Here is a 23,837-nt window from a genome sequence, read left to right as displayed (position 1 = left end):
TTCCTTAGCCCAGTATCCCAACATCCTTAATGAAGGAATCCTTCTCTAGATCTTAATAACCTTTTCTGCTCACACTCCTATATGGTTCCCGGCCACCATATAACACAACTAACAAACCCTACATTACACTGTGATCTTTTCCATAGTTTTCCTTCTTGCTTCACTGGTTCCATTCCTTATCCAAATGTCTCTGACTTATCCTTTAAACCTCAGCCCCAGTGTCACCGCCTTGGTAAGCAATTCCTAATAATCCCAGTGTAATTTCTTTTTAAAGATTGGTATCTGAGCTAACAACTGTTGCCAATCTTCTTTTCTTTTTTCTTTTTTTTTTCCTGCTTTTTCTCCCCAAATCCCCCCAGTACATAGTTGTATATTTTAGTTGTGGGTCCTTCTAGTTGTGGCATGTGGGACGCTGCCTCAGTGTGGCCTGATGAGCAGTGCCATGTCACCGCCCAGGATGCGAACCAGTGAAACCCTGGGCTGCTGAAGTGGAGCGCACAAACTTAACCACTCAGCCACAGGCCATGGGGCCGGCCCCCCAGTATAAGTTTTAAGGGCCTTCTTCAAAGTCCCAAAGGATTGTGATCATACCACTATAACAGCAGATCACAGAACTCAACCAGCCACACTGTGCCAGTCTGTCTTCCCAACCAAATAATGAGTATTTCTGAGGAAACATCTATGCCTCCAGCTTTCATTTTGTATTCCCCAGGGCCTAGAGTTATAGGCCAAAAAACATTTCTGGATAAAACCCCATTGGCTGGAAGTGGCGGTTGGGGAGCAGGCCAGGGAAGGAGGTGGAAGAGGAGAAGAAGAGAACAGAAAATGCCAAAATCAAACTGAAATGAGACAGACAATGCTGGACTTGGCATTCATGCAAACTTAAGGTCATTTTCCTATTCGTATACTGGTTTCAGTCTCAAACAATAGTCCACTCATTTACATACTAGTTGAGGGTTAAGTGTTCTGTAGCACTGAGGAAGAGAAACACTGAAGTATAAGAGTTTCAGTATGAAGACTCCGCCCTCCATCCCCTACTCCCCACCTCCCACCCCCACCTTTGTCTCTTTTGGGGAAAATGAGGATTTTAACACAGTGAATGCAGACCCCCTTCTACTTGGGCATGCCAAGTTACAGATTCTCACTATGCAAACACAAGGTTAAACATGTCACTAAATTTTCAATTCTACTTTTAAAAGGTGAATGAGTGGGATTTAACTTTTGGAGCTTATTCTGATTCTGTATCAATTCTAGTTAACATTTTTGAAATGAATAGCACTGGGGATAGAGTAGGGAGAACAGGCAAACTAAATGCTATTTGGCAAAACAAGCTACCCCTCGATATTTATTAGGGATGAGTAAGCAATGGCCTGCTTGTCTTATCACTGGAAGATGCCTTGCTACTCTGTGCCAAAACTTCACTTAGGAGTTTAAACACCCTTGAAAGAATGAGGAATGAAAAACACAGCTTCTCATGGTCTTTGAGCTTACCAGCCAGGAAGCTTATTATCTACATTACTAAGGTACTAAGTTTCGTTACTATGTTACACTAAGAGCATTTGGGAGAAAAACAAGGGCAAGCCTGGGTGACATCGTGAAGTGGATAAAATTTGTCTTCAGAAACTTCCACGTGTTCAGTTGCCCCTAAGTAGGCTTTGTTTGGCCTTTATTTCAGTGTGTTTATTCAGGCCACGCACCACCATCCTTTTCTCTTCTAATGGAGTCCCTCACCAAGGGTTATGCTCCCAGGGAACCTGAATCCTAAATATTTCCAACCATCACCATGCTCTTTGGCCCACTAATAAAGTCTTTATACTCCTATGGCTTCCTTCATCAAGACCTTTTCTCCATGCTTCTTAACAACTAGTAAATCTGATTTACTGACAAGTACTAATCTGCTTCTTGTACTCTGAAAGCTATTTACCCTTGGGACATGTAAAACAGCATGACAATCCAATGGTGGGGATTTCAGTGCCATGGTTGGTCCAATGAAAGAAAGAATTGGGCTGGTGAAAAAACAGTTGCCTGTTATATCTACAAGTGTGGAAAAATGTGCACAGCTTCCTGTCTGAACTAATGACAACTTTATTATAGACCAGGCTCATATCAAGATAGCATGGTACTAATGCTTCCCTTCTTGGTTTATATATAGATGACAGTGAATATAGGATTAATAGGTACATACCCAGTGAAGGTTATTGTCCAACCAAAAGCAACACACAGACTAGTCTTCACAACTTTTCAGGTGAGAATTTAAAATTAATCACAAATGAATTGCTTGTAAACCAACCTAGAAGTTCCCCCATGATTTAGTTTAAAATACTTCAACCATTAGGCTGTAATTCATGAGTTACTATCTGTAACTGAAATCATTTTCAAGCAAATATTTACTGTGGAATACAAAGACCCTGCTCTCATGCCACTATTATATTATAATTCAGAAAGACAGTCAAATAAGCAAAAACTAAACAAGATAATATCAGATAATGGTAGGATCCATGAAGAAAACATAACAAGTTGATGTGACAGAAAATGATGGCAGTGGGGATACTAATTTAAATTGAGTGGTATGCAAAGGGCTTGATGAAGAGGTACCTTGGAACTGAGGCATGAATTGTAATAGCTCCTCACCCACACAACCTCCACTCAAACATCGAGAAGAAGAGTTTCAGGCACAGAGAACAGCACGTGCAAACATCCTAAGACAGAAGCATGCTTAAATCTTGATGGAAGGAAATGGCTGGCATGCCTAAAGCATGTTGAAGGCAACAGAGAATGGTCGGAGATTAAAACAGAGTCCAGAGCATGTAAGACCTTGAAAATCATGGCATGAAATTTACATTTCATTCTATGTTAACCATCACAGGAATAGAGAATGTGATTATAATGACAAAGGAATGCAAATTATATTCTAAATAGACTTCACATTTGCACTACATGCCATTACTATCTATGAAAATATTGTACCTCTTGAGGTTTTTAAAGCCACTGTCACTACAAAGAAGAGTGAAATCCACTGAGAGTTGAAGGGAAGTTCTGCCCCCAAATTGAACTCAACTCCTGCACAAATGAAAAAGCAACAACAACAAAAAGAGCTATGGAAAAACCCTTTGGTATTAACTGCCAAGAACTTCGCATCAAATAAACCCAAATACTCAAGCTTTTATCTGTGACTACACAGACAAGAGCTTACAAGGTTAAAGCAACTGCCTTCTTGAGTGAAAGAAAGGGGATTTTTGTATCTGAATTAACCTGAGTGGTGACCTCATTTATCACATTTAATGTCATCTAATTATAGGGTAAATATCTGTATACACAGAAGTGTATACATCTTGATTTGTCAAGAGACTATATTTCATGGCATATCTACAACTTGAATCTATTTTTCACATGCCAAGGTTAAACTAGATGGAAAATAATACAGAGCTAAGGGGCAGCCTTGAGATAATCATACCTATTATTGTTCCTTCTAGAAGCCCAAAGAGGTTAAAATTGCACAAATATTTAATAGCAGACTCAACACTAACATAGTGAGACGTACCTAGTTGAACTGAAATGAATTCATGTCTCTCCTTACTCAGTGATCACCTATTAACAATTTAATACAAATTTGGAGACAACTTTACACACTCTTCTACATTACCACGAAGCAAGTAGGTACCTCATCAGAGATAGATGGCTTTATACAAATTCTAGCACAAAAATACTAGAATCCTAAAAGATGAATGCCTTAAGCTACCCTGCTTTAAAATAAATCACCGCTTCCTTTTTTTTTTTTTTTCCCAAAGAAAACCTTCCAAGTAGCAGCATATGAGAGAGAGAGAGAGAGACAGCGCAAGTGTGAAAAAGAGAGAGATGATCCTGGTCATATTTTCTCTTCCTGACATGTTCGAAAATCAACTTATATAGTCAAAGAAGTTAAAAAAAATTAGCATTAAATGCTAAATGTTTACTCTTATTATTAGCAATATGAAGATAGATAATTCTGATTTATATACTTCATCTTTTGAATACAGAGGCCCTTGTATTATTAGTGCTCAAAAGTGGGAAGTCTTGAGCAGTCTTTTGAGCCACTGATGGGAGGAAATGCTCACAGGATAGAGGAACATTTTCAAACTTGGTCTCCTCTTTGAAAGTCCCTGCAATAGAAAGACACTGTTACTGAAGAAGTGTGGCAGGGAACTCAGCTGAGTTGAGACAAAGAACAAAGGGACAACTGCTTTGTGATACTCCTTTGCAAAGGGAACATGTCCATTTTACAGGAAACTTTGTAAAAAACATTTGACTATTTTAAAAGATTATGGAGGGCATGTTTAATGTACACATTCAATACATGCTTTCAGAAGTTCTTTCCTCCTTTCAAATACTCTTACTTCACAACTTAACGTAATTTAAAGACAAGCTTATATTTTTACTTTTGATTTAACTTATAGTCTACAAAGTAAAAGTTAAGGCCCCTGGGCCATATCACACATGTACAAGTTGAGAAGATGATCTAACACTGTATTATTTTTATAGGGGAAATCATTCTTGCTCCTACTTTGCTCCTTATGTCAAGAATCACCAATTGTTTGACATAAAACTAAACATACTGCCTAATTATATCAGTCACTCTTTACTGGCAGTGGTTCACATGGTGTCAGCTCTGTCCTTGGACAATGGTACTTCTGCTCTTCACCATCTCTGGACCCTATTCCAAATACCTCCAAGTTACTTCTTTCCATTTCTTCAAAGTAGACCCTGTCAAACAGTGATTTGTTTAGCTGGGGAGTAGAAGGTATAGTATATTTATTCCAATTAACCAGAAAATGGAAACTCCAAAACTGCTGTGTTCACAGTCACTCATATTCATCTTTATTGACTACAGAGAAAGTTCAAGTCACTCTGATTTATTAAGCAAAAGGACACTTGTCTTCCATTAGTGATTTATCTGAATGATCATAAAATCTCAATGAAGTAGATTTAGGACTTGCAGACACTGCTACATCTCAGGAACACAAGTGTCTTACGAATGGCTAGTGTACAGTCATCAGTTCACTCTCCACTTACTTTGATAAGAACTGAGTTGGCACTTAAGTACCTGCTTATCTCACCTTGCCAGATACTAAGGGGTGTGAGGCTACTATAGTTGTGTTCTGTAGATGATATATAGTATATACATACTAGAGTATATAATACATGGAAGTAGTATACAATACATGGATGGCCCTTGTCCTAAACAAGGTTATAATTTCATTGGGACACCAGGAAAACTATGAGAGAAAGTTTCAAAACAGTGAATGCTGGTGCAAGACTAAATAATAAAAAGGAGATGGAAATCAGGATAGCTTCCCAGGAATTGAGGTGGACTATCAATTAACACACTGTATTTTTGCTCCTATCAATGACTGGTCACTCAATAGTTGACCCTCAATGCAGAATGAAGAGTTATATCCCCTATAAAGAGGCTAAATGTAAATCAGTGCCTTTTTTTCATATACTATCATCTTGTAAAGCGAATCTTTGAACATCTTACGAAGGTGCTATAACACAGCAAGATAAAATAAATTTAAAATGGAGCTAAAAATAAACAAAGCAAAAGGAGAACAAGGATGGGAAGAGAGAAATTGTGGCATGAAATGAACGAACAGAATGTGTGCCCAAGGACCTGTCTGTAAGAGAACTCGGAGGGGCAAGAACTCTGGCTCTGAACATTATAGCAGTCAGTGAGTAGCAGAGTACCAAAGCTCGACCCTTTGATTTATGTGGCAAGAGCTAATGTTTAATGCTTACCACCTTCATATTACCAAAAAGATAACGCGAAAATCATTAACTGTTTCTTCCATGGAACACTATTTTTTCAATAATTCTTTTTGTAAATTAACTGAGAGGCATTAAAAATATTCCTTGTTAGAATCATCAAGAGATAGTCAACTTGATGGGTGAAAGTTTGATGAGAAACAGGATTCTACATACATGGTCTTCCCTTGCAAAGGACTTACTAATTCCAAAGTGGGAAAGGTAACTTCACAGTGGAAAAATGCGGCAGACACCACATTAATCAAGAGATCAAAGTTTACAGCAACAGTAATGATACTGTTCTGTGTTAAGGGTGCCTTAACTACAGCCCAAAATGCACAGCTTGAATCTATTTGTAAGGAAATAGACAAACCCAAATTGAAGGACATACTACAAAATAGCTAGCCTAAACTTTTCAAAAATGTCAATGTCATGGAGAACAGAAAAAGACTGAGGACCCATTCCAGATTTTCATGTTCACGGTCAAGAAAAAATTTCTATAAAGGACATTACTGTGACAATTAGCAACATTTGAAAAAACATCTGTGGTAAAAGTATTCTATCAGTGTTAAATTTCCTAATTTGCATAATTATGCTGTACTTACATAAGTGAATGTCTCTGTCCTAAGAAATATATACTTAAGCATTTAGGGGTTAAAAAAAGCATAGTGGTTGCAACTTACTCTCAAGAGAAAGAAAGAGTACTAAAGCAAAATTGGCAAAACGTTAACATTTGGTGAATCTTGGTGACAGGTATACTGAAGTTCTTTGTGCTATTCTTGAAAATTATCTATCATATTTAAATTATTTCAAAAAAGTTAACTTTTATTAAGTTAATAAAAATATGATAAACTTAAAATCTTGAACACTCTTCTCATGACCTATTTCCATATTTCCACAAACCAAAAATATTTTGCTAAAACCAGTCATTTAGTCATGATGTATCTACCTCTAGAGAATAGAAAATAGAAAGCAATCAGCAACATTCAAGTTGTACACAAGGGACAGGTTGAAAATAATAACGAGGTGTTTTAAGTTCCAGAAGCTATATATTCAGCGTTTTTTTAAATATGTGTATATTTTGAGGTCTTTCATTTAGTTTAACTGAAAAAAAAACACCTTTATATCTCAAATCAAGTTTTATATTTAAAAGAGAATCCTAACCACTCTATGACAAACAATGAATGCCTATATACACGAAAAGTTTTACAAAGTCACCATTTATGGTAAAGTTTATCTGTAATTTTAAATTATTAGGAAAGGCAGAGGGAACAATAGAATGAATTCTTACTAAATTAAACTTGATATTTTCCAACTATGCTTCACATTTCTCCTTTAACCCAGACTTCTCCTGACATCATAAATACTGCATGGGAAATTTCAGACCTAAAAATTGATATTTAACCTAGCAAAAGGACTGATTGTCCACGATGGAAAGTTTTGTCTTGTACTTTTAAAAGTTCTGCATAGTGTAAAATTCTAACCTTCCCTCAAGAACCAATAACAAAGATCAATCCACTGCATTACAGTACGTATAAAATTTCATTAGCATAGGAGAATAAAAGGTGACCTGTGAACATTTTAGGAAAAGGATCTGGACTATGAAATTAGAAGATTACTAATAAGTGGCTGAAGGATCTTAGACAAGTCACTAGAACTTTGAGGTTCAGTTTCTTCACGAGATTTGACTAACTGATTTCTCATGAGCCATTTCAAAGTTCTAATGACTTGTCACTCTTTTTAAGTATGCTCTTATCTGCTAGTTTTGTCTTGGTTTTGATGAATGACTCAAAATCTCAAAAAAGATTTCCTTGTTTGGTGGCCTTCATAATTAAACTAACTAGACGACCACAGGTGAAGGGTGAGCCTAGAATTCCATGATGAACCACATGATGAAACATTCCAACATAATGGTGAAATTCAGATTTATTCCTAGCAAATACTGGCTTCAACCAAGCAAGAAGACAATAGCAAGAAAGAGCAATTAGCTCTTGCTATCAATCGGAAATTCAATGAAATATGTATAAATAATATAGAATATATATAACCATGTACCATATTACATATAATCAAATAAAAACTAAATATTTAACTGGGATAAAAAAGGAAGTACAGATATGAGCATATAATTAAGATAAAGATGATCTAAAGCACATCCCTTCTGTGATATTGTTTCTCAGATATATGCAATATAATATGTACTATGCTTGTGATAGGTACTGTTACCACAAGCTTCCTAATCAACAACTTTCTTGTGCCTGAGAATATGTTAATAAGTTCAAATTTTCTATGAAATAAGCCTGACCACAAAATAAAAAGTGATTTTTAAGAGAAGTTACAATGCAAAGCAGTATTTAAGAATAACAAGCACCACCATCACAAAACTCAGACAAAAATATGTTGAGGCACAAAGTCAAGATCACCTCAGGTCGTGTAAGGTGTTATAACCAAGAATCTTTAGGAGTAAATTAGAAGATTACAGTGTCCATGTATAACTGTGAGTGAAGAGAGTGTATATACAGAATATAAAAAGGGGGAATTTCCTTTAAATTCCTTTGAAACTCAACAATAAATGCAAAGCTGGAGGTCTCTTGGGGGCTATTAAGCTGGAACATAGCACGGAAGAGAAGGGACTTCGTATGTTGGGTTTCCTAATTTTTCTATCCAAATGCCTTGGGGACTGGGGCTTTCCATTAAAACCATAAAATATGCAGATAGAGAGAAGAACCTCTATACTAGTTAACACATTTCAGATTTTTCACAAAAATGTGCAATCTATCACATAATGTGCAAAATATTATTTCACTCAGATAAAGTATTTAGTTTGTAAAACTAGGTGAATGAAGCCATCCCCAAATAAACTTGTAAGTCTTTAGAAAGTTAAGAAACCAAGATTTCTAGCCAGAAAAACCCACTCAAGAATCTAAGATAATCACTTCAGTATACTGGATCCAGAACCCCGAAAAAGTACTCAGAAGCTCCCTGTCAGAAGCAGCGAGGTGGCCCCAAACTCAGTAACTGCCTCCTTCCTCTGTCCTCCTCCCCATCACTTCATTCACATCTTGGTCATAGCATTTATCATCCTCTATTTTAGTTTGTTTGGCGACAGTTTCTCTGGACTCCTGCCCGCTTCCTTCTGCTACTAGTGGTGCCTCCAAAAGCAATTTGTGTCTCTTCAGGCTGTGAGCTTGAACTTCTGATCCCCAGTATTGCCTTAGCCTTTAGTACTTAAGTCTTCCTGTGTCTTTCCAACCTGCTATTCATATCCCTTGGTCTGGCTTGAGTACCTACGGACAACTCATACTCTCCCAGGTTTGATTTCTGGAGCTGTTTCATTCTACAAACTGAAGCCACACCCTAGTCCCAGACACCACAAATTTGCCCTAGATTTGGCCTCTATAACCCCATATACATTATATGGATCAAAAGAACATAGGTAGACTAATTTTTGATCCACATAAAGGAAAACTGTCTACTAATCACAGATGACCCATAAAAGGAAAGCTCTGGGTCTAGAGAGTACAGCATAGTGACTATAAAAGCTAACTCTGGAAGAGACAGATCTGGGTTCAAATCCAATTCCTCTACTGTCTACCTGACTGAGACTGTAATTTAACTAATCTAAGCCTAAATTTTGTCAGCTGTAGACTGGAAATACTGATCATCTTCATAAAAATTTATTTCATATAGCTGTAAATGATGACTTGAGAGGTTTACATGAGATTAAGTGTAAAATACTAAGACAGTGCCCACCATATAGAAAGCACTCACCTAGTCAACTATTAGAAATTGGATATGGCATTTTATTTTTCCAAATCTAAGATTTTATTATAAGACCTTGAAACATCACATGCAAGAAATTGTCACAACTTCCTAATGACACAATATATTTTTTTTTAAATCTACCTACTTCATTTTTACACATGCTGTCAAATTTATTAACACTCCTCCCAAGAAAAGATGGAACCCACCGCCACATGCAAAAGAATGAAACTGGACCCCTATTTTACACTATACACAAAAATCAATCAGAATTGATTAAAGACTTGAATGTAAGAACTGAAACCATAAAATTCTTAGAGGAAAACACAGGGGGTAAGCTCCTTGACATCAGTCTTGGTGATGATTTTTTTAATTTGACACTAAAGTACATGCGACAGAAACAAAAATAAATAAGTGGAACTACATGCAACTTAAAAGCTTCTGCACAGCAAAGAAAACCAAAAACAAAATGAAAAGGCAACCTGCTGAATGAGAGAAAATATTTGCAAATCATATATCTGATAAGGGATTAATCTCCAAAATATATAAGGAACTTATATAACTCAAAGGCAAAGAAACAAACATCCTATTAAAAAATGGGCACAGGATCTGAAGTGATATTGTTCCAGAGAAAACGTACAGATGGCCAACAGGTGCATGAAAAAGTGTTCAACATCACTGATCATCAGGGAAATGAAAAGCAAAACCACAATGAGGTATCACCTCACACCTGTTAGAATGGCTATTATCAAAATGAAATAACAAGTGTTGACGAGGACATGGAGAAAGGGGAAACCTTGTGTACTATTCTTGGGAATGTAAAATTGATGCAGCCACTATGGAAAACACTATGGAAGTTCCTCAAAAAAATTAAAAATAAAACTACCATAAAATCCAGCAATCCCACTTCTGGGTATTTATCCAAAGGAAATGAAAACACTAACTCGAAAAGATATCTGCACCCTCATGTCATTGCAGCATTATTTACAATAGACAATATATGGAAACAACTTAAGAGTCCACTGATGGATGACTGGATAAAGAAAATGGGGTACAGATACCATAGAATATCATTCAGCCATAAAAAAGAAGAAAATTCTGCCATTTGCAGCAATATGGATGGACACTGAGAGCACTATACTAAGTGACACAAATAAGTCAGAAACAGAAAGACAAATACCATGTGATCTCACTTATATGTAGAATCTTAAAAAAAAAGAACTGATAGATACAGAGAATAGATTGATGGTTGCCAGAAGCATGGGGTGGAAGGTGGGCAAAATGAGTGAAGGGGTCAAAAGGTACAAACTTCCAGTTATAAAATAAGTAAGTGCAAAGGATGTAATGTACGGCATGGTAACTATAGTTAATAATACTGTACTGTATATTTGAAAGTTGCTAAGGGAGTAGATCTTAAAAGCTCTCATCACAAGAAAAAGATTTGTAACTGTAAGGGGACGAACGTTAACTAGACTTACTGTGGTGATCATTTTGCAATATATACAAATATTAAATCATTATGTTGTATACCCTCATGCTAATGAAACAGTAGTTGTTCAAAGGAGGAAGGATGACGTTGTCACGCTTTCCTTCCACTTTATTTTCTCTTTCTTTCCTGTTTTATTTTTCTTGTGAAAGCAGCCATACTCCCCCACCTGTTGCCTAAAAATGACAGGATATATACTAGCCCACAAACTAAATTCAATCACAAATCTGCTCTCATTTAACCCACAGAATGCCTTCAAAGCACTTTAAAAAAGATTTATTCCAACTAGAACCTTCATTAGCTACTGGCAGGAATACAGATGGTGCAGCCACTTTGCACAACAGTTAGGCATTTTCTTAAAAAGCTAAGCATACATTTACCATACAACCCAGCAACTTCACACCTTCCCAAGAGAAATGAAAATGTATGTCCACACAAAAACTTGTATGCAAATGTTCATAGCAGCATTATTCGTAACAAAGAATGGAAAACAAGTCAAATGTCCATCAACTGGTGAATGGTTAAACAGTACATATAGTATGTGCATACAATGGAATACTGTTGAGCCATAAAAAGGAATGAAGTAGTGATACGTGGTACAACATGGATGAATCTCAAAAACATCATACTAAGTGAAAAAAGCCCAAAATAAAACAATACATCAAGTGTGATTACATTTATATGAAATAATCCAAAAAGGCAAATCTAGAAAGACAGAAAGTGCATTATTGGTTGCCTGGGGTTGGGATTTACTGTAAATGGGCGTGAGGAAGCTTACTGTGATGAAAATATTCTAAAACTAGATTGTGCTAATGCCTGCACAACTCTGTAAATTCATTAAAAACCAATGATTCAGTTACAATGAATGAATTTTATGGTATGTAAATTACACCTCAATAAAGCTTTAAGGAAAAAAGTGTGCACTGCATAGGCTATCTAAAAATAAGGTTTACTCCACTCCTACTGCATTCAAAGCCTGACTAAGCGCTGTGACATAGCCCCTACACTCAACAAACCTAAACTTTGGAAGTCCTGATGCTACATCTAAGAAGGCTGACTACCCAAAAAAGACCACGCAGAGAGATGACATGGAGAAAGAAATGCCCAAGGACCCCAATGCCAAACTCCTATTGTTTGAGCCTTTACAGTATCAAACAGGAGACACGTGAATAAGCCTTCAGATGAGTGCAGCCCCCAGCCTTCAAATGACACCAAGTGGACAGAGTCCATCTAGCCCTGCCCAAATTGCAGATTCATGAGCAAAATAAATGGCGTCATTTCAACCCACTATTATTTGAGTTGGTTTGTTACACAGCACTGAAAAATCAGAACATTATCTTATCCAGATCTTCTTAAAATACTGGACAGCACACTTATAAGACTCAGTAGAGTGAACAAAATAACATTCTCTAACAGGCTGGTCCTATTGGTTTTAATCAGAACGTATAAACATCAATTTCCATTCTGGATAATGACTTTATTTTCAGTGTTGAATTTGACAGCAGAGATAAAACATTAAGAGTCAAAATGACCTTTGGCAAGAAACAGTAGATATTCAGACAACTTACGGTGTAGTAATACACAAAAACAGAGTTAGATTTTTGTCTCCAGCCTGTACTTACAGGATATAAAACCCACATTCTAGTCAGCTGTGATGCCAAGCAGCACACTTCCCTCCTGGTAAACTGAAAAGGAACCCAGCTTGCTGCTCAGCATACCAATGCAGAATCCTTCTACATCATGTGTCAGAATCAATTGCCTGGATTCGGGCTCAGTCTTTTAGTGAAAGGAAGTTATTTGCAACAGGTTTGCTTCCTTCCAAATCACATCCTGTGCCCCTGCAGTGCCCAGGAGGGCACGACATCTGCTCACACTAACTTTTTCAAGATAGCAGGGAAGGGAAAAGAGGGGAAATTTCACCAATAAAAGAATATAATCAATAACCTAGGAGAAATCAAACTAGAGTTAGCTACAATATTCAATGAAAGTTTGCCAGACATTCTAGTAAACAAAACTCTTGACTGAACTTCCCATTCATAAGAGAATTCATGACTCTTGGGTATTACAAGATCCTAAAAGATTTTTGTCCACACATTGTGTTAGGAGGACTTTATTCCAATTCTTGTATCAGTTAGGAAGTTTTAATGGCAAGGACTAGAAACCCCACTTCAAAGTGGTTTAAATGACACAGAAACATATCAGACTACATAACAGGAGAAATAGGGGTAGGAGAAGCTTCAGGTTTGGGTAATTCAGAAATACAAAGATATCATCAAAGAACCAGGTTCTTTCCATCTCTGGCCCAGAATGTCAGCTTCAACCCATAGCTTCCTGGAGGACAGCCATCAGGAGACTATGTCCTTCCTCATTCAGGTCTGGCAGAGTAAAGAGAATGCCTCTGCCCCCACAATCAAACCAAAATCCTTGTCATTTACCCAACTATGCCAACTGAGGCCCTGTGCCTATTGGGGGAATGCCATATGCTGAGTGGTCTGGACATGGGACCACAAAGCCATCTAAGGCAAGAGAGCCAGATTACCATGATGGGCTTAGAGCTGGAGCAGCCCAAGGAGAAACGGACCTCATGAAGCCAAGAGACCAACTTCCAAGTCCACTAAAATTCAAATCTATTAAATGGTCTATGTGATCAGTTAGAAAAAGAAAGTCCTCAGTTTCCAAGGGAATTTTGTTCTAAAAATTCACCCTTCCATCAGTTTTGAACTTGAAGTGTGATTAGGGCATAGGAGGCATACAATGCACTTTCCCACTGAAGTAATATACTTGCCATGTGCCCAGATTAGTTCTTGGGACATTTATAGTTGAGATATTTAAGCTGGGAATGCCTCTTTTGCCCCTTTCCCATAGGATCAGAAAAAGTAGAGACTCACCACCTATAGGCTATCGTGCCCTGGCACCAAGGTGGCAGAAACAAGGACTTCTGCAGCAGCAACCACAGCAAGAGGAGCAAAGACAAGGAACGAAATCTTCCACAGGAGCAGCACTGTGGAAGGAGCGTGTGAGCTTCCCAAAGGCCACCTGTGCTTACGGAATACTCACGAGTCCCTTACACAAACAAGTTTTATCTGATATTTTCTTGACTCAAAAAGAAAAACCTTACTAATCAGTTTCTCTAGTACAATGCTTTAATGTCCCAATAATGGGGATGATTCCTTTTTAAATTTTAAATTAAGTCTTCTATGTTTTTGTTAATACAATATTTTTATGTACATTCTTTTTGAACAGCTGTGTTCCTTTCAGGAACTCAGAAATCCAGAGTGTAATTAAAACCTTATTTAATAACCTAATGAGGATTTTCATGAGAACACTGATGCCAGTAAACCAAACTATTCCTTAGAGGGTACACTCCTCCGTTTAATCCACGTAACAGCCTTGCAAGGTAGGTGTTACTGACCTCAGTTCACACACGTGGAACTCAGGCTTTCGGCTCTCTGGGAATGTGCCCAAGTTCACATGACGAGAACATAGTGGAAAAAGGATTCCACTATAGCAGATATGATTCCAAAATGCAAGCACAGAAAATTCCAACTAGTACAATTTGCAAATATTTTATTAAATCACATCAAATTATCTTTAAAAAAATTTTTACATATGACCCATCCCCCATATTTCCCTTGAGAAGGGAAAAGAAAAATTATGTTCCAAGAAAAATGTCTCTCTCCACTTTTTTCCCTTTGGCTCTGAAATAGTAACTCATGGTGCCCACTGAGGTTGCTTTAAGCAGGATGTTGACCTTGCCAGAGGCTGACAAATTGTCTGCCTGTACACGATTTCTCAGCAATGCCAGCTGACAGTTCTACATATGACATTATTATTATAGTTGGCATTAAGCCAACTAGATAACTCGTTCACTCTCTGTTCACCAAACGCTGAAATCCTACCCAAGCAACAGTCTGACAAGAATGCTGGTATCAGAGATGATTTGAGACGTTATTCTCTAGATCAGGGCTTCTCAGACTTTCAAATGCACAAGAAACAGTTGGGGATCTGGGTAAAATGCTGGTTCTCATTCAGGAGGTCTAGGCTAAAACTGACATTCTGCATTTCTAACAAGTGATCAGTTGACTCCAAAGCTGCTGCTCCATAGTCCTCACCTTCAGGAGCGATCATTCAGTTCATGGCAGAACGAGAAATGTGTGCACTCTTTAAATTACAGCAGCAAATAAAACACTCAAATTCCAGTCACAGGTTGCTGATACTAATCTTAAATGGCATGGTATCCTTTTCTAAACTGCTACTATCAAATTCATCTTTATACTTACCATGTTCCTGGATTTGTTGCTGCCTCATGGACAGTATTTTCCAAAGAGCATTCAGTATAATGTTGGTCAAGCGTGGAAAATGGAACATGCACTATATTCCTCTGGTTGAGACATGGCACACATGCACATTTCAAGTTGAGATGTAGTCTAGTGCAAACTTGTACTGGACGTCTGAGGACAGCCTCTGCGACAGCAATTTCTCAAGTCTATCCCAGGCTCAGTTCGGAGGGCCTCAAATAAAGGAAGCTCTAAGTAAACCCATGAAAGCTCTTCTATTGATCTTTGCAAAGCACCGAGGAAATAAAACAAAACTTCTCTGGGATCCTTTTAGAGAGTGTAACACAAAGGGAGAAAAGTATCACCTGCATGCTTTGCCACTGATTCCCAGTCAGCTTTGGTCAAGTGAGAAATGTAGAAATTGACAGTGTCAACTACAACGGGTACCCTACACCAGGACTCCTGGAATGTCACGTTAAGAGCCAGGTGACTTTTACCTCCCACTGTCCCCCTAAATCTGCTCAAGGGGAACAGTCTTTCGCCTGCTCTCAGGATGAGACTGTGGGCAGTCCCCATGACTTCTCTGGACATTCAGGAAATGAAAGTCTCAAATCCCCTACCCACCCACTCCAGGCTGGTGTAGGGGATAATCTATGTTCTGTAAAGGTAAACTCTAGCTAGCTTCTTTTCTTTTCCACATGCCTCATTTCTGTTACTAACCATGTCCAGGATTACTGTGCGATACTGTTTAGAAAAGTTCTTGCTTGATGCTTAACAATGAAGGATTCTTGTTCTCTGGCCATGGAAGTGACTAAAGCCACCTCTCCCATGGGTACTTTCACAGATTCTTTAGACTCACTTCCCTAGAGGCTCCTCTCCCTACGGCTTCCCTAATGTAAGCAACGTCTCTCCTTTGCCTAGCCACTCCTGATCTATCCTCAGCTTCCACACCAGGGAGTATACACAGACTCTTACTGATGGAGTTCCCTACCCTCTTGGCATGATCCCTTTTTTTTCTTTGCTGAAGAAGATTCGCCCTGAGCTAACATCTGTTGCCAATATTCCCTATTTTGTATGTGAGCTGCCATCACAACATCACCACTAACAGACAGGTGGTGTAGGTCTGTGCCCAGGGAACCGAACCAGGGCCGCTAAAGCGGAGTGTGCCGAACTTAACCACTAGGCCACTAGGGCTGGCCCCATGATCCTTTTTGTGTGTGTGTGAGGAAGATTTGCCCTGAGCTAATATCTGTGCAAATCCTCCTCTACTTTGTATGTGGGATACCTCCACAGCATGGCTGATGAGTGGAGCAGGTCCACTCCCAGGATCCAAACCCGTGAACCCGGCTGCTGAAGTGGAACATGTGGAACTTCAACACTCAGCCACGGGGCCAGCCCTGCCGTGATCCCTTTTTTAAAGACTCCAGGTAAACAACTGCACCCTGGGTTCCCCAATGAGACCTCAGCATCCATGTACCTTTAACACACCATCAGTTAGAAATGCAGTCACTCCACCAGAGGCTCAGCTGTCTGCTCCACATATAACACGCTGTGTTAAATTCCTAAAGTATGAGTTGGGCATCAGACCACTATGACCCCCAAACTGCAGGAAAATCATATCAAGATTCATTGTTTCCACGGATGGACCCCCATCACTCTATGTAAAGCTGTAACACAGCAACAAAGCTCACCCACAGAATCCTTCTCACAAAATCCTCTCTCCGTAGCCACCCTTTTTTATCCATGTGGACTACAAGAATTACGTAATTAGTCTTTGCAAAATTCCTTCGAAAATCTGTCGGTTGGTCTTCTATCTCACTTCCGGATAGGACATCAATGGAAAAAAATATTTTTCTCTGCTGAGCAGCAGAAAGAACTGCATGCCCCAGAGAGACAGTGGTGACACCAGCAGGAGTGATTTCTCTGGGAATGTATGAGACAGTCCCTGAGGGTTCCCAAAAATTGGGTGAGAACAAGGATTTTGGAAGTCTAGAAATCATGTAATCTGAGGATTGGGGCAGTAAGCCAGCAAAACACGAGCTATTATTGTTAATACAATTTCATTAATACTCGAAGACTGGTAAGAGTTATATAAATTCAGTTTACTGAAATATAATAATAAATTCTCAATTATGCACATTGATGAAGGCTACAAATTACCCAAAGTTATATCTATTTGGTCTTCAAATGGATTAAGCAATTCAGCGTAATTCTCAATTACTTTCTAATGATATTGTCCCTAGGATATTAAGGTTAATTTGGATATCCACAGAATACACTTCTAAACGGGGAGGTAGATGAGAGGGAGGGTGTAAATATATTCAGAAGCATCTTGAGTTGCAGGGGTGGTCAGTTTAGGATACCAAAATCAAACTACAGAAAGACCACAAAATGGATAACATACATACTCAATATGAATCATCTAATTCATGTGTTTCCCCAACAGGAAATTACAGGATGTATTGCACGCCAAGCCACAAGAAAAAATTTCTGAAAATGCTTTGCACAGAATCATTAAAACCCCGGGATAAATGTTAGGTGGATTCCTTCGATGTCATACTCTCAAGAACACATACCAAAAAAAAAAAAAAAAGAGAGAGAGAGAGAGAAGAGAAAAAAACAGCATTTCACCAGCTAGAATAAACAATAACTCATCCATCGCTTGGACTCATTAATCCTGGATGTAAGCGTCTAAGTCGAGATCAAAGACTCTGGTGAAATGAAACATTTGACAATAACAGAATCTCAGTCACTGCATGGTTTTCCTCATCCTATCATGTGCAGAGCTCTCTAGCAGTGCTGAGGCTTTCAAAACAAATATGTAAATAAACACAAAAGACTACGTTTTCAAAAAGAGCTGCCTAAATTGAAGCCACAAAACATACGCACACTGAGTGTGGGTACATGCCCACACAGGCTGGACTTGTAAAGACTGCAGCAGAAGAAGAAATCTGGGAGCGGCGCTTCCAAACAGATTTAAGGAGCATGCTGCGTAACAGATACACATCCTCATCTCGTCCACGCAAAGAACAGCCAACAGAGCACTGGAGAAGAGGAAGCACCCATTCAGATTTTCTCTTTCCTGAGATAACACAAGCTGGATGCCAAGATCCAAACATTCTTTACATGCAAATTAGGCATTAAAGGAACAGTAAAAGTGCTTTTTCTGATATAATAAAACTGTTCTTATTTGGTTAGTTGATAGAAACAAAACACTTTAATCCCATTACATTTAATGGTTTTAGAGTTAACATTTTCTGAACACTAAATGGGGAATTTTCAAATGCTCTAGGAAGTTGAATTACAGTTGTGTTAACCCTTTATATTACCACATAGGTAAACCTTCTTCTCATAAACATGATCAGAATTAACATCCACCTGGATTACAAACAAAATAGCATATGAGAATCAAACATAGAACATAATATTAACACAAAATATCATTTGAAATCTGAGTTTACACTATTTAGCAATGATTATATGAGAGTAGCTAGTGTACACCAGTTAATTAATTAGAGTATTTCAATTTTCCAGGAGCTATTCTTTCTTAATTTTATGAAAATAATGCTCCAAAATTTTTCCAACAAGCACTTCCCTGACTATCACTTTTAGAGTTAAATCATTTCTCCTGATTACAATACCCACAATACGATTAACTGTTTTCCTCTGTTTCTCTGTTAGGTCATTTATACAAACCCTCATTCATAATAATGATTGAGCCCTCTTGAGCTATGTGCTAAGGATTCTGAAACAAGTAATACAGCTTCAAGGAGCACATAGCTTAGAATGGAAAACAAATAAATAAGCAATGACAGCAAAACGAGGCAAAATGTGCAATAGAGGTACGAGTTATTCAAAACTTCTTATATTTCAAATTGTTTTCATAGGCATTATTTAGGTTTATACATAACTCACAGAGCAGAGAGCAAAATTATTTAAAATCCCAATATTACAGAACATGGACTCCAAAATTAAATGTCATCCACAGTTATATAGCTGATTAGTGGCAGTCTCAGCTAAAATAACATAAGCCTATATTCTTTTCTCTATGCTAAGCTGCATTTCACAGCTCATGAAGATCTGACGAAAAGTCACCATTGTACACACAACTAGTTATTGAATTCATGTGCTTCCTTGATGTGCATTCAGGATTCCAGCATAGCAGCTAGTGCAATATTTTCTATGCTCAGATCCTCTGAAATTTTAATGACTCTGTCCTTTCATTCTCATCTCTAAACTGTCTCTCTTAACCTTTCTTGTCATTCCCTTCTAGTGGAAAGGACTTGAATTATTAGTAGTCTATGAGTGAAAAACAATGAGGGCAACCTTAAAGTAAGCACCATTAAACTTTAACTTGGAAAAAAAGGGCCAAGGGCAGACCACACAATCTCTGTAAACACGTGCAGAAAAGATGTGGCCACCGAACAATTGAATAAAAACTGTGTGCTTTCCTGGGAAGTTTCTCACACACAAACTTTCCTATAGCTTTACTTCCAAAGGCTACAATGCTTCCTCACCTTTGTATGTTTAGTGTGTAAAAGCACAAACATTGTCTTAATTACAACAAACTAACTCTAATAAACAAGTGGTTAAATTCTTGGCCAAATTACGCACTTAATTTTTTCAGCAGTGCTTTACTTACTGAAAATCTTTGTTTTAGAATTTTATTTTGAAATCATCATCAGAATAGCATAATCTTTTCAAATATCCTCAAAAATGACATTGAGAACCTTTAAATGTGCGTGGGGTTTGGGGGGGAGGGGAAGATTGTTATTAGAGGCAAGTCCTTGTTTGGACCAAAGACCTCATCATAGGACTAAATGTAAAGCCTCTCAAAGGAGGAGAGTACTGGGGCTGGCCCCGTGGCCGAGTGGTTGAGTTCGCGCGCTCTGACGCAGGCGGCCCAGTGTTTCGTTGGTTCGAATCCTGGGCGCGGACATGGCACTGCTCGTCGGACCACGCTGAGGCAGCGTCCCACATGCCACAACTAGAAGAACCCACAACTAAGAATATACAACTGTGTATCGGGGGGCTTTGGGGAGAAAAAGGAAATAATAAAATCTTTAAAAAAAAAAAAAAGGAGGAGAGTACTTACGAAGACAAATAAATAATGGTATATATTCTGTAACCTAATAATTTCAATATTTTAAGTTAACAGTCTACAAGATTCATGAGTTAAGGGTTAATAAAACAGAGGCTTTTTCCAGTTAGAAAAATATTTTAGACTTCACTGGCTGTTCCTTAGTTCAAGAGCTTACAGAACACTCCAAAGAAAATATTCCCTGTAGTAATACTTGGATTAAAATGGTGATTTGGGTGTTTTGGCCAATTAAGACATTAGGGAATTGCAGACCTCAACCAGACACAGTCTCTATAATATAAAGTTGAACCATATGTGGTGTTAGTTTCTCAATCACATAAATTTGGTGGATGGAAGCCAACTAAAGAAGAAAATCTCATGTCACACTGTCTACAGTAACTGTAGTTACTAAGACAGCTCTGAAATAGCCTTTTCCAGAGGAGCCTCTAGAGCGAGAGGTGGTCTGCCATCAACTCAGAGAAGCCTGGGGAAAAGGCAGAACAAAAGAGACAGCGCTGCAAGGTGACTTTCAGGGCAAGATCTTATGTAAAGTTTTACGGTAAAACAAACCAAATTATACGAAAATCTGTGCTCCTTGATCTAAACAGATTATGTTGGTTTCCAATTCTTCATCAAAAAGATTTTAGTGTGAACCTACCTACTGTCTGGGCTTCCAAGCTTAGGATCTAAATTTAATTTGCCATAGTATAATTTGCCGGGAAGAAAAATAGAGCTTGGAGATAGTAGAGCACAGTGGGAAGAAAACCAGACTGAGGAGCAGGAAAACTGGTAGCCCTAGTCATGGCTATAACCCCCACCAGCCGTGTGACCGTCACCTGTCTGAGTGCCAGGCTCCTCCTCTATCAAAGGAAACTACTGACAAGCACTCTACTTCTAAAATCTTAAACCCTCATTCGTTTTTGGCTAACCAAGCAAATTTATAGTTTTTGTCTCAGACTGTTATGCACAGATGAATGTGTTAATTCATTCTTGGAGGTTAGTTTCTGTTGCTACTAAATTATTTAAAGATTTCCCATCCTTTGGCCATAAGCAATTACATTTGTGAACTGCAAAACTTTCTGCTCTGTTGGAAAAGTAGAAAATTGTGCACACTGTAGAATGAGACCACACAGTCCACATGGGCACAGGGTAAAGCATTTTATAATGACAGAGGATTGTTCCTCTCAAAGCATCTGGAAGTCTTTCAGATTAAATCACTACAGTTTACAAATAGTGTAGAAATAATTCGATCATTTCTACCATGGCTGAGGAAATTGAAGGATGAAGAGTTTTCAGAAGAAAATTTGGAAGTAAGAACCAATCAACTATTTTTTTTTTTTAAAGAAAAGCAATGGAGTTGTGGAAAATAACGCTGAAGTAAACAGTAATCAGTTTTATTTATTACCATATACCATGTGTTGCTTAACGATAAGGATACATTCAGAGAAATGTATCATTAGATGATTTTTGTCATTGTGCGAACATCATATGGTGTACTTAAACCTAGATGGTAGAGTCTAGTACACGCCTAGGCCATATGGTACTAATCTTATGGGACCACTGTCCATATATACTATACGGTCCATCATTGACCAAAACGTCATTATGCAGCACATGACCGTATTATAAAAAGAGACCTAAACTTGATGCACCTACTCACCACCCACCCCTATAATCCACCCGTGATTCCACAGAAATTTATCTGGGCAATGATGATAGGAAAGTACATGACAAAAAACTGAGAAATATTCAACCATCAGAAATTCTTACTCTTTTCTAAAGATACACCCTAAAATTTGTAAATGAATTCAGAATAAATTAAAGTTACACTTTAAGGAAATTCCAGATTTTATTTCAAAGCCAAATTACTGAAAATATTTGTGATCAACTGAAAGAGTCGCAAATGCCACCCTCATAGAGGTAGAGTTTTCCACCCTACCTAGATCCTGTGGAAGGATTACCTTCTGGGCAAATGGTGAAACAACTTCACACAAATAAATCTTTTACTCACACAATTCTCTGTACTTCAAGAACAGGCATTGGGTATTCACTATCAGTAGCAGTATTTTCAGATACATACTGCTACTAGACAAGATACACAGATACTAATAAAGAAATCAAGAGAAGATCAGAATTCTGCTCTGGAAATGATTTAAATCTAGTCATTAAGAATAAGCCCATCATTTACTACTGAAGAATGTGGTTTTGATTAAGGCAAAATAGGAAAGAATACACAAACACATTGCTCAAGATGTTTCAGTTGTCATAATAAAGAGTTGCTTCAAAACGCATTGGAACGTAAGAAACGTAAACATATAGAAAGAATATTAAGTAAAAAAATAAGATAGTGAAAAGGATAACCAAGTTGACTTAAAAGAAGGCAATAAAAGGGAGAAAAGATGTCTGCTGCTTCTTTGGTTTTCTTTTACTTTTTACTCCTTTTTTGAGAGGAGTGGGGATGAAAGGAAGAATATAACTTGTGCAGGCATACAAGTACTATTTTACAGCCGCATTTCACTCCTACTGATAGAACAATGGGATGATTCTTTCAGCATTTTGAACAGGCTGCCAAAATCATGCTCCCTCTGCCTCCCGCCAACAGCTTACCAGCACTCAGAACTTGATCATCTGGAAACCGGGCCTTTCCAATCTATGTAACAAAGAAGGCTTGCTGTAGTTACACTTTCCCATTCCTTTCCCTTGGCCACCCTTTGCTTTAGGAGGCAAATCTCCTTACTATTTATCAATAAGTTCCCTGCTTACTCAGGGCCTTGTCTCCTCCCACCTGAAACAGCCTGGAATCTACCTGCTCTTTTCAAACCAAAATCCTACCCAGTCCTGGTCACCACAAGGTCTGGTAACTTCACTCCATACCGATCTGTCCACCTCCAACATCCCCTTTGTACTTACATCAGAGTTCAACAGGTCAGTGTTTTCTAAATTTTTCATGTTTATATTAGGCTTTTCTATGTAACTAGACAAAAGCCTTACTCCAAGGCTAAGTTAGAGCATTTCCCATCTTCCCAGAACACTCTAAAGGGAAGCACTTAATTTAAAAACCTGATGACTAACACTGAATCAAAAATAGTTCTCTTCAAAGACACAGGCAGCCTGTGCATTTGTTACAACGTATTCTTAGAAATCATAAAGTGAAGTTTTATGCACTGGACTAATGTTGAAATTAACAGTTACATTCATATTTAAAGACTGAAAATGTAACCAGTAATACATTACAAAAGTAATAACGTAACCACTCTAAGCATCTACATTACTGAAAAGTCAAACTGCCCTAAATCCCAGGTATTTGTCTATAGCATACACTCTCAGGATCCCAGTGTACTCTTATGGAGCACGCATTTTGGTTTTATTTTAATTCACCCTTCTCTGCAATACCACACATTTGCCTGGCACAAACTGATCCATTAGCTCTACTAAACATCATTTAACTATTGTT

At 38.0% G+C, this 23,837-nt stretch overlaps 1 protein-coding gene across 1 annotated transcript in view; it reads right to left on the bottom strand.

Moving 5' to 3' along the window:
* ARHGAP42 (Rho GTPase activating protein 42) overlaps window positions 1–23,837 on the bottom strand; it is a 263,289-nt gene that overhangs the window by 129,903 nt on the left and 109,549 nt on the right. The gene's annotated exons all lie outside the window — the stretch shown is intronic.

The sequence above is a fragment of the Equus przewalskii genome, chromosome 6 (genome assembly GCF_037783145.1).
Source record: "Equus przewalskii isolate Varuska chromosome 6, EquPr2, whole genome shotgun sequence".
In the NCBI taxonomy this organism is placed as follows: Eukaryota; Metazoa; Chordata; class Mammalia; order Perissodactyla; family Equidae; genus Equus; species Equus przewalskii.
The sequence above is the reverse complement of the archived record's forward strand: the minus strand, read 5'-3'. Positions and strand labels throughout refer to the sequence as shown.